The 12,542-nt window shown below is 44.5% G+C and overlaps 1 non-coding gene across 1 annotated transcript; it reads right to left on the bottom strand.

Moving 5' to 3' along the window:
• Positions 1 to 8,132: 8,132 nt before the first annotated feature.
• Trnat-agu (transfer RNA threonine (anticodon AGU)) lies at positions 8,133 to 8,206 on the bottom strand. The gene has a single exon. It is a non-coding gene; the product is annotated as a tRNA-Thr (tRNA).
• Positions 8,207 to 12,542: the final 4,336 nt, after the last annotated feature.

The following is a 12,542-nucleotide window of genomic DNA, read 5'->3' as shown; positions in this document are numbered from 1 at the left end:
ATCTTTGGAATCACGAACTCTCTGCCGAATCTGCTCACGTTGTCATGTTGATGACAAACTACCCTACTGCTACCATCTTTGACTAACCCAGATTATTATATATTCCATGCATAATTACATTTATCCATCCACATACATCACGGTATCAAAGGATGAGAGAGGAGGTGTGATACCAACAGAAGAAAAAATACACACGGAAGCATTCTTGAATACAGAGGTTAATTAACTAGGCAAAACATTGAAAGGACGCTCTCGGCGTAAAATGAATTATTAAACATATAGAAATTAATCAGTTAGTTAAATGAAGCGTAAACCTGTGACGTTTCAAGCTCCTTGACCTCTATACAGTGGGACGGAGACAAGCTGGCAGCCACTCCTTTATGCTCTGGGGAACATTCACTTTAGTATCTATGGGTCCCGTGGAGGTCGTAAAAGGCACCGTGACGGCCAAGGAGTATCGTACACTTGTTGGAGAAAACCTACACCTCGTCATGACGTTCATGTTTCCCGACGGTAGTGCCATTTTTCAGCAAGTTACTGCACCATGTCATAAGTGCAAGAGTGTCATCGAGTGGTTCCAGGAACACATCGGCGAGTTCAACCAGTCAGTAGAGTTAGCGCACGAAAACGCGCTTAGAAATTATGAATAAATCGTTATTGCAAATAAAGGTCAACAAATGAGAGGACGTTCAGCTTCACAAATTACAAAAAATATATAGCTACACATTTGCAGCACGCCATAACCATCGACTTTAATCATCAAACAGCATAATACTTTGCAATCTATCGTCAATGTCGCCTCCAAAACATCAAACAAACCTATAATAACCCGTTTCTTCTTCTTATTTTCTTACCAAATATACTTGTAACAATGTTGTGCAATACTCGTACTTTAGGCTGAATTCTTTTGCCGATGCTCTCAGTAGAATAGGATTACACTTATGTTTCCAAACAATCTTGTCGACGACCTATCCTGAGTTATCCCACTCTGCATTGGACCGCCCTGCGTTCTGTGTACAAAAGACGAAATGATACATAATTATTCCTGCTTATAGGCTTCCACTGATTTGTTCTTACGATGTGTCTTGCCAACTCTTCTAGTGTGGCTGTCTCAAAGTTACAAAAGAATATTTTTATAGTAATCTCGATTTGAAAAGCTTTAAGCATTATCCTTATTACAAAGTAAAAAATACCATATAAAAAGTAACATTATTCATCATGGATAAACTAAGGAATAAAATCATGTAAGTGTGCATTGAATATTCACAAAGTTATCAGTAAAATAAAAATGTAAATACCGTGTTGCTAGGGCCTCCCGTCGGGTATACCTTTCACCTGGTGCAAGTCTTTCGAGTTGACGCCACTTCGGCGACTTGCGTGTCGATGGAGATAAAATGAAGATGATAAAGGCCACACAACACCCAGTCCCTGAGCGGAGAAAATCTCCGACCTAGCGGGAATCGAACCCGGGCCGTTAGATATAACATTCCGTCGCGCTGACCACTCAGTTACAAGGGGCGGACAAAGTTATAAGTGGTAGTTCCAGAGATGATTTACAGACAGCACTCTCGTTCAAAGATAGCACCATTGATAATGTCAGATGCTTCCTGCAGACAGTAGTGATGTAATCTAAGTTTCACGCATTAGGCACATCTAACAGACCAGAACTTTCAAGATACGTAAATGAAAGAAGAGATGAAGAAGAGATTGATGAAATGTATGAAATTATTCAGATAGTGAAGGGAGACGAAAATTTAATTGTCATGGGGGACTGGAATTCGATAGTAGGAAAAGGAAGAGAAGGAAAAGTAGTAGGTGAATATGGACTGGGGGTAAGGAATGAAAGAGGAACCCACCTGATAGAATTTTTGACCGAGAATAACTTAATCATGGATAACACCTGGTTGAAGAATCATGAAAGAAGATTGTATACATAGAGACCTGGAGACACTGGAAGCTTTCAGACAGATCATTTAATGGTAAGACACAAATTTAGGAACCCGGTTTTAAATTGTAAGACATTTCCAGTGGCAGATGCGGACTCTGACCACACTTTATTGGTTATGAACTCTAGATTCAAACTGAAGAAACTGCAAAAAGGTGGGAATTTAAGGAGATGGGACCTGGATAAACTGACTAAACCAGAGACAGTAGGGAGTTACAGAGAGACCATTAGGGAGCGATTGATAAGAACGGGGGGAAAGAAATACGGTAGAAGAAGAATGGGCAGCTTTGAGAGATGAAATAGTGAAGGCAGCAGAGGATCAATTAGGTAAAAAGACGAGGGTAATAGAAATCCTTGGGTAAAAGAAGAGATATTGAATTTAACTGATGAAAGAATAGAAATGCAGTAAATGAAACACACAAAAAAGAATACAAACGTCACAAAAATCAGATCGACAGGAAGTGCAGAATGACTAAGCAGAGATGGCTAGAGGACAAATGTAAGCATGTAGAGGCATATATCACTAGGGGGTAAGATAGATACTACCCACAGAAAAATTAAAGAGATCTTTGGAGAAAAGAGGTCCACTTGTATGAAGATCAAGAACTCAGATGGAAAACCAATTCTAAGCAAAGAAGGGAAAGCAGAAAGGTGGAAGGAGTATATGGAGGGTCTATACAGGGGCGATGTACTTGATGGCAATATTATGGAAATGGAAGAGGACGTAGATGAAGATGAAATGGAAGATATGATATTGCGTGAAGAATTCGACAGAGCACTGAAAGACCTAAGTGGAAACATGGCCACGGTAATGGACAACATTCCATTATAACTACTGATGTGAGATCACCGAAGTCGGGCGTGGTCGGCACTTTGATGCGTGACCATCCAGCCGCCATGCGCTGTTGCCATTTTTCGGGGTGCACTCAGCCTCGTGATGCCAATTGAGGAGCTACTCGACCGAATAGTAGCGGCTCCAGTCAAAGAAAACCATCACAACGACCGTGAGAGCGGTGTGCTGACCACACGCCCCTCCTCTCCGCATCCTCATCTGAGGATGCTACGGCGTTCGGATGGTCCCGGTGGGCCACTTGTGGCCTGAAGACCGAGTGCTAATTTCTCAGGGCAACGTAGGCGGAAACATGTCATATGATCTATATGCGCACACTCTGTCCGGCACAGAACTTTTACACATCAGATGGTATTTCGCATATTTCTGGCGGTCTGAGGTCTACATCAACTTTCACCAGCCTCATCAATTGTCTAAATGTAGGATGGTCAGGAGACCAAATTGCTGCCGCGCGGGATTAGCCGAGCGGTCTCAGGCGCTGCAGTCATGGACTGTGCGACTGGTCCCGGCGGAGGTTCGAGTCCTCCCTCGGACATGGATGTGTGTGTGTTTGTCCTTGGGATAATTTAGGTTAAGTAGTGTTTAAGCTTAGGGACTGATCACCTTAGCGGTTAAGTCCCATATGATTTCACACACATTTGAATATTTTTGAACCAAATTGAACTTATGCCTAGACGCCGGCTAATCTTTCTTGTAAGTCAGCCACACAGCGGTAAAAATGTAAGCGTCTTCGCGTGCAATAGTGAAGCCTTCGGCAATCCAGTCTTCGGCCAAATATCTTAAAATTTCTTTTTTTTGGTTCTTCCAGTTACTTCGTCCTAATACTTTTCGTAAGTGGCTCAGTTCTTTGGGTAGGTTTTAAGCGTCTGAAACAGCTACCGCTCGATCCACCAAGGTGTTAAGAACAGAATGCGTGATCCGCCATGCTAGCAGGCTGCCGCGTCCCGTGGGGGATGGTTTTCGATGTACACTGTGGTTGAGACATCCATTTGCTTTCTGGTCGACAAGAACGTGAAACAGCAAGGAACCGTCCGTTCTAAGTCCATCCTGAAACCGGTGTGGTTCAAGAACTCTTCCAGCTTTTCACGGCCACGAAGCGATGTAGAAAAGAGAATAAAACTTTTGAAATAAATACGGATTTGTTGAGGTTACGAAATATGTACAAACCAACCTTCGTTTTTATTTTAAGTATGTAAATGTAGAAAAATCTCGGATAAATGTAATTAAATTAAAGGTTAGAGCGAATTACTTTGCTGTTAGTGTTAGAATATGGAAAATACTATATTTCGGTAAGTAAACGAGATTCACTTATTAAAAGCTTTACTTTTCGACAGTATCACTTTTTATGAGCCAATCTTAACTGGGTTGGCCACAATGGCCATCTTCAGATGTTAACCAGCGTTCGAGGAACATACACTACTGGCCATTAAAATTGCTACACCACGAAGATAACGCGCTACAGACGCGAATTTTAACCGACAGGAAGAAGATGCTGTGGTATGCAAATGATTAGCTTTACAGAGCATTCACACGATGTTGGCGCCGGTGGCGACACCTACAACGTGCTGACATGAGGAAAGTTTCCAACCGATTTCTTATACACAAACAGCAGTTGACCGGCGTTGCCTGGTGAAACGTTGTTGTGATGCCTCGTGTAAGGAGGAGAAATGCCTACCAACACGTTTCCGACTTTGATAAAGGTCGGATTGTAGCCTATCACGATTGCGGTTTATCGTATCGCGACATTGCTGCTCGCGTTAGTCGAGATCCAGTGACTGTTAGCAGAATATGGAATCGGTGGGTTCAGGAGGGTAATACGGAACGCCGTGCTGGATCCCAACGCCGTATCACTAGCAGTCGAGATGACAGGCATCTTATCCGCATGGCTATAACGGATCGTGCAGCCACGTCTTGATCCATGAGTCAACAGATGGGGATGTTTGCAAGACAATAACCATCTACACGAACAGTTCGACGACGTTTGCAGCAGCATGGACTACCAGCTCGGAGACCATCGCTGCGGTTACCCTTGACGCTGCATCACAGACAGTACCGCCTGCGATGGTGTACTCAACGACGAACCTGGGTGCACGAATGCCAAAACGTCATTTTTTTGGATGAATCCAGGTTCTGTTTACAGGATCATGACAGTCGCATCCGTGTTTGGCAACATCGCGGTGAACGCACATATGAAGCGCGTATTCGTCATCGCTACACTGGCGCATCGCCTGGCGTGATGGTATGGGGGGACATTGGTTAGACGTCTCTGTCACCTCTTGTTCGCATTGACGGCACTTTGAACAGTGTACGTTACATTTCAGATGTGTTACGACCCGTGGCTCTACCCTTCATTCGATCCTTGCAAAACCTTACATTTCAGCAGGATAATGCACGATCGCATGTTTCAGGTCCTGTACGGGACTTTCAGGATACAGAAAATGTTCGACAGCTGACCTGGTCAGCACATTCTCCAGATCTCTCACCAATTGAAACCGTTTGGTCAATGGTGGCCGAGCAACTGGCTCGTCACAATACGCCAGTCACTACTCATGATGAACTGTGGTATCGTGTTGAAGCTGCATGGGCAGCTGTACCTGTACACGCCATCCAAGCTCTGTTTGACTCGACGCCGTTATTACGGCCAGATGTGGTTGTTCTGCGTACTGATTTCTCAGGTTCTATACATCCAAATTGCGTGAAAATGTAATCACATGTCAGTTCTAGTATAATATATTTGTCCAATGTATACCCGTTTATCATCTGCGTTTCTTCTTGGTGTAGCAATTTTAATGGCCAGTAGTGTATGTTCATTAGTACTCAGTTTGTCATTGCGTGACCATATGTTACCCAAATGTGACTTTTAAAGTGTGAAAAGGGCCACTGTAGCCCAAACCAATTATGACTGTGCCACGAAAACTAATTGTGTAAAAAATAAACGGAATTTTATAGTGGTAGAATATTTTATCAGCTGCCGTCACCAGGTTCTCGCCTGTGACTTCATCTTCAGGTCCCCGTTCCTCGGTGGTCGTAATAAATTACATCTCGGCTGTTTCGTGGCGCCAATTTACTGCGGCTGTGGAATGAATTCAGTGATGCGGCGTGCTAACAGCGACCGCCCACCGCCAGCGTTTTAAAAATAAACGACTCCGCCACTCGACCTATAAATCGGCGCAAATTGACGACGGCGCCGCTGCTGCTGACACGTGTTTTACAAAGGCAATTAGCCCAGTGGATGTCTCTTTGAGGTACATATTGACGTACAATTGTGCTGCCTTTTCACATAGAACACGATGAGTAGGTTGATCACCATTATTAGTTTCCTTGGAAGCTGCTAAAGATGACCATCGCCGTCGCCTCGGGGTAGCGATATTGACTGGTAATCAAAACGTCCTGCTCCCCCGTTTCCAACCCATCCGCTACTTAAATTCCGAATAAAATTCACCAGCAATGGCAGCCGAAGACTTCCGTTTCAAGAAGTTACCCTCGTTCTGTCAATAGCCTCGTCAAAGAGGGAGGAGGAGTGGACAGAGGTTCAGTACACCTCTTGCAGTTAGCGTGGGAAACTGTACCTAAAGGCCGAAGAATCAGCACTGATCAACAGCAGAAGGCAATGGAAACCACTGCATCATAGACACTTAATGTGTATCCATAGGGCCGGCCGCTGTGTCCGAGCGGTTCTAGGCGCTTCATTCCGGAACCCCGCCGCTGCTGCAGTCTCAGGTTCGAATCCTTTCCTCGGACATGGGCGTGTGTGATGTCCTCAGATGAGTTAGGTTTAAGTAGTTCTAAGTCTAGGGGACTGATGACCTCATATGTTAAGTCCCATAGTGCTTAGAGCCAACTTTTTATCCACAGTACATGTGGCCTGTAGTTCGAAAAGTGTTGTGATTATCTCTCAACTGGCATAATATTCCGGATTAGTTTCCCATCCGTATCTCCGGGAGGAAACAACCAATACTGAGGTGATCATGACAAAGAGATAAGGTAACAACGAAAGGATAACATTCTACGAGTCGGAGGATGGAATATCAGAAGTTTGAAAGTAGTATGAAAGCTAGATAATTACAAAAGGAAAGTGCATAGAGTCAATCTAGATAAAGTGAGCGTCAGTGAAGTGAAATAAAAGGAAGGCAAAGATATCTGGTCAGACGAATATAGCGTAATATCAACAGCAGTAGAAAATGGTAAAATGGGAGTATGATTCATTATTAAAAGGAAAATAGGGCAGAGAGAGAGCTACAGTGAACAATTCAGTGATAAGAGTTGTTCTCGCCATATTCGACAGCACCAACACCGAAAACGTTTGTACATCGGATAGATGAAGAGATAGAGAGGGAAATAACGTAAAGGGAGATGAAAATCAAATAATCATGTGGGACTGGAACGCGGTTGTAGAGAAAGGAATAGGAGAAAGGGTTACGAGAGAATGAGAGACAATAAAGACTAATTCAGTTCTGCAATAAATTTCTGATGGTAATAGAGAATATTCTTTTCAATAATTACAAGAGGATGAAGAATACCCGGGAAAGACTTGGAGATGCGGGAAGATTTCAGCTGGGGTACATCACGATCAGGCAGAGATTCCGAAGTCAGATATCGGGGTGTAAGGCACATCGAGAGGCATATACTGACCCAGATCACAATTTAAAAATCATAAAGAGTGGACTGAAGATTAAGAGAATCATCTGGAAGAATCGATGTGGAAGGAAGTGGGATATTCAGGTACTAAGGAATGTTGTCACGCATTTGAAATTCGCTAATGATGTCGATACTGCAACAATGAATACCAGAGCAAGAAATTGAATCGAAGAGGGACGGACTCTAGGAAGATCAGTCTCCTTTGTTATGCAGTCAAACATAGGTACGAAGAAGGTAACTGCGAAGAAATCTTCGGTAACAGAAAAATTACTACAACTGATCAACGAAAGAAGGAAGTACAACAATGTTCAGCAAAGGACAGGAATGCAACAACATAAACAGGACGTGCAGGGCATCCAAGGTGAAATGGCTGCAGGAAATATGTGAAGAAATTGAAAAAGAAATTATGCTCTGGAGAACTGACTCATCATATAGAAAAGGCAAAACTACCATTGGTGAAATTAAAACCAATGGCGGCTAGACTAAGAGTTCAGTGGGAATTATACTATTAAAATCAGGGAAGAGAGCGGATAGGTGGAAAGAGTAAGTTGAAGGGCTCTATAAGGGGAAAGATTTGTCCGATAACGTGATAAAAAAATTGGAGTTGATATGGGAGACATAGGCGTTTCGTTTTATGTAAATTGAAGGAGATCAGCTGTAGCAGGACATTAACGGAATCAGCGGCGACGAGTGAAAATTTGTACCAGACCGGGACTCGAACCCGGGATTTCCTGGTTACTATCCAGGTGCGGTAACCACTGCGCCATCCGGACACGGTGTTACCGTAATTGCACACACTATATCAGTACGCCTCACTGCCGCTCCATAGTCCCACCGAGCGCGTGGCCGAAAGAACAGACACTACAATCATAGAATAGGGAATTCAGTTTTAGAGTCACCATTCAAAACGGCTCTGGTAGATTTGAGACCGAATAACCCACAGTGGGTAGGCAACATGGCAACATGCCATTGGATTTTTTAAATATCTTTGAGGACATTGTAGACAAATAACTATTCAGTTTAGTCTGTAGACTGAATGAGACTGGCGACGCACCATCAGACTTTCGGAAAAATATCGTCCACATAACTCCGAAGACAGCAAGAGCAGAGAAGTACAAGAACTATTGCACAATCAGTTTAACGAGGTCAGACATCCAAGCTGCTGACAAGGGTAATAGTGGAATTAAAATTCGCCTACGAAAGACTATCAAGATTCGCTGAGACGAATTACAAGATCTGTTGAATGGAATGAACAGTATAATGAATTCGGAATATGGATCGAGAATAAACGGGAGGAAGCCTGATGTAATAAGAAATAACAGAAATGAGAATGGTTAAAACTTAATATCACAACTGATAATCGATGTAGGTGAATTTAAGGAACAGTGCTGCCTAGGACGGAAAATAATCCGCGATGGACGAAGTAATGACGACACAAGAAGCAGACTAGTACAGTCAAAGACGGCAATCCTGGCACAGACTAATTTACTGGCCTCAAACATGGGCCTTAATTTGAGGAATAAGTTTCTGAGAATGTAGGTTTCGCGTACAGCATTGTATGTTAGTGAATCATGGACCGTGGGATAATTGGACCAGAGATGATTCAAAGATTTTGAAATGTAGTGCTACAGAAGACTTCGAAAATTAGGTGGACTGATAAGGTAAGGAATGAGGAAGTTGAAACTTCCTGGCAGATTAAAACTGTGTGCCAGACCGAGACTCGAACTCGGGACCTTTGCCTTTCGTGGCCAAGTGCTCTACCAACTGAGCTACCCAAGCACGACTCACGCCCCGTCCTTACAGCTTTACTCCTGCCAGTACCTCGTCTCCTACCTTCCAAACTTTATAGAAGCTCTCTTGCGAACCTTGCAGAACTAGCACTCTAAAAGAAAGGGTATTGCGGAGACATGGCTTAGCCACAGCCTAGGGGATGTTTCCAGAATGAGATTTTCACTCTGCAGCTGAGTGTGCGCTGATATGAAACTTCCTGGCAGATTAAAACTGTGTGCCGGAAGTTTCATATCAGCGCACACTCCGCTGCAAAGTGAAAATCTAAATGAGGAAGTTCTTCGGAGGAGCGGCGAAAAACGGAACATTGGAAACCACTGACAAGAAGAAGCGACAGGACGACAGTACATGTGTCAAGGCATGGTGGAATGACCTCCATGGTATTAGAGGGAACTGTAGAGGGTAAAAACTGCAGGGGAAGACAGAGACTGGAACACACGCAACAAATAATTGGAGACGTAAGCTGCAAGGTACAATTGCTATTCCGAGATGAAGAGGTTAGCGCGGAGGAGGGTTTGGTGGATGGCCACATCAAGCCCGCCAGATGACTTCTTCCTTAACAGTAACTGCCGTTGACAATTTTCTTCTTCTTCGCCTATTTACATTATTTTATTATTATGTCACAATCTTTGCAGATACATATTTCTGCAGTTTCTGCATATTTCTGTCACTGTCTTGCTTGCCTCGGGTACATCTAGAACGTAGCTGCTCGTATTTATTACTTAGTTTAAAATTACTTCATACAGTGTGTTTCATTCATTTTCCGCCATTATATATTTATTTTGTTGTATCAGAACTATTTTAGGTTTTGCAAATTAAGATTGCACTTGACGGTTACTCCGTGTTTTACAAGCATTTTATTGTCAATGACTTTTTCTTGGTACCTAAGTACAATCATTCCATTTTTATTTGTCTCATTCTTTTCATACAGTCTTGTACGGGTAAAACACTATTATCCAGTACAGTAATAATCCATGGCCTTCCATCTTCCAGCTCTGAGGTACAAATACACTATGGTTTCCATTCATTTTAATATAATAGGAAATATAAGTCACAATGCTATATGACTACTGAATAAATGCAGCCGTCATAAACTTTAAATATAATTCCAGATACACTCCTGGAAATTGAAATAAGAACACCGTGAATTCATTGTCCCAGGAAGGGGAAACTTTATTGACACATTCCTGGGGTCAGATACATCACATGATCACACTGACAGAACCACAGGCACATAGACACAGGCAACAGAGCATGCACAATGTCGGCACTAGTACAGTGTATATCCACCTTTCGCAGCAATGCAGGCTGCTATTCTCTCATGGAGACGATCGTAGAGATGCTGGATGTAGTCCTGTGGAACGGCTTGCCATGCCATTTCCACCTGGCGCCTCAGTTGGACCAGCGTTCGTGCTGGACGTGCAGACCGCGTGAGACGACGCTTCATCCAGTCCCAAACATGCTCAATGGGGGACAGATCCGGAGATCTTGCTGGCCAGGGTAGTTGACTTCCACCTTCTAGAGCACGTTGGGTGGCACGGGATACATGCGGACGTACATTGTCCTTTTGGAGCAGCAAGTTCCCTTGCCGGTCTAGGAATGGTAGAACGATGGGTTCGATGACGGTTTGGATGTACCGTGCACTATTCAGTGTCCCCTCGACGATCACCAGTGGTGTACGGCCAGTGTAGGAGATCGCTCCCCACACCATGATGCCGGGTGTTGGCCCTGTGTGCCTCGGTCGTATGCAGTCCTGATTGTGGCGCTCACCTGCACGGCGCCAAACACGCATACGACCATCATTGGCACCAAGGCAGAAGCGACTCTCATCGCTGAAGACGACACGTCTCCATTCGTCCCTCCATTCACGCCTGTCGCGACACCACTGGAGGCGGGCTGCACGATGTTGGGGCGTGAGCGGAAGACGACCTAACGGTGTGCGGGACCGTAGCCCAGCTTCATGGAGACGGTTGCGAATGGTCCTCGCCGATACCCCAGGAGCAACAGTGTCCCTAATTTGCTGGGAAGTGGCGGTGCGGTCCCCTACGGCACTGCGTAGGATCCTACGGTCTTGGCGTGCATCCGTGTGTCGCTGCGGTCCGGTCCCAGGTCGACGGGCACGTGCACCTTCCGCCGACCACTGGCGACAACATCGATGTACTGTGGAGACCTCACGCCCCACGTGTTGAGCAATTCGGCGGTACGTCCACCCGGCCTCCCGCATGCCCACTATACGCCCTCGCTCAAAGTCCGTCAACTGCACATACGGTTCACGTCCACGCTGTCGCGGCATGCTACCAGTGTTAAAGACTGCGCTGGAGCTCCGTATGCCACGGCAAACTGGCTGACACTGACGGCGGCGGTGCACAAATGGTGCGCAGCTAGCGCCATTCGACGGCCAACACCGCGGTTCCTGGTGTGTCCGCTGTGCCGTGCGTGTGATCATTGCTTGTACAGCCCTCTCGCAGTGTCCGGAGCAAGTATGGTGGGTCTGACACACCGGTGTCAATGTGTTCTTTTTTCCATTTCCAGGAGTGTATATAATTAATGCTATGGAATATTTTTAAGTATTAAATGTAACACAATCGATTTCTCATTAGTAGCTACCACCATGTACAAAAGAGTGTAATTCCCCAGAAAAAATACACAGCCCAGGTTTGATGTAAAACATGTAAGCTGTTGTTGTTGTCTTCCTCAAAAAAATTGTTCAAATGACTCTGAGCACTATGGGATTTAACTTCTGAGGTCATCAGTCCCCTAGAACGTAGAACTACTTAAACCTAACTAACCCAAGGACATCACACACATCCATGCCCGAGGCAGGATTCAAACCTGTGACCGTAGCGATCGCGCGGTTGCAGACTGTGGCGCCTAGAACCGCTCGGCCACCCCGGCCGGCTGGTCTTTCTCGTTTGATGCAGCTCTCCACCCAGCTCTATGCTGTTCAAGCCTCTTTATCTCCGAATGACTATTGCGACCTACATCTATTTTAATCTGCGTACTGTAGTCGTTTCTTGGTCTCATTGTAAAAATTTTACCCAGTACACTTCCCTCCTACACAAAATTCATGATTGCCTGATGTCTCAATGTCACCTGTACTTTTCTACTTTTCGTTACGCCAAAAATTCTTTTTGCCACAAATTCCTTTTCTCACCAGTTCTATTCAGTACTTCCTCATTAGTTACGCGATCTACCCAGCTAATATTCAGCATGTAGTACATGCACTTGTAAGAAGTAAATCGTGAGCTCCCGCAACTGCTAGTGACTGTTGGAATGAGGCTCCATTGAACAGCTTTGAAATGAACCATTTCTTTTAGGTCT

Source organism: Schistocerca cancellata, chromosome 2 (assembly GCF_023864275.1).
Source record: "Schistocerca cancellata isolate TAMUIC-IGC-003103 chromosome 2, iqSchCanc2.1, whole genome shotgun sequence".
NCBI classification, from domain to species: domain Eukaryota; kingdom Metazoa; phylum Arthropoda; class Insecta; order Orthoptera; family Acrididae; genus Schistocerca; species Schistocerca cancellata.
Note: the sequence above shows the minus strand (reverse complement) of the source record. Positions and strands in the feature narration are given on the sequence as shown.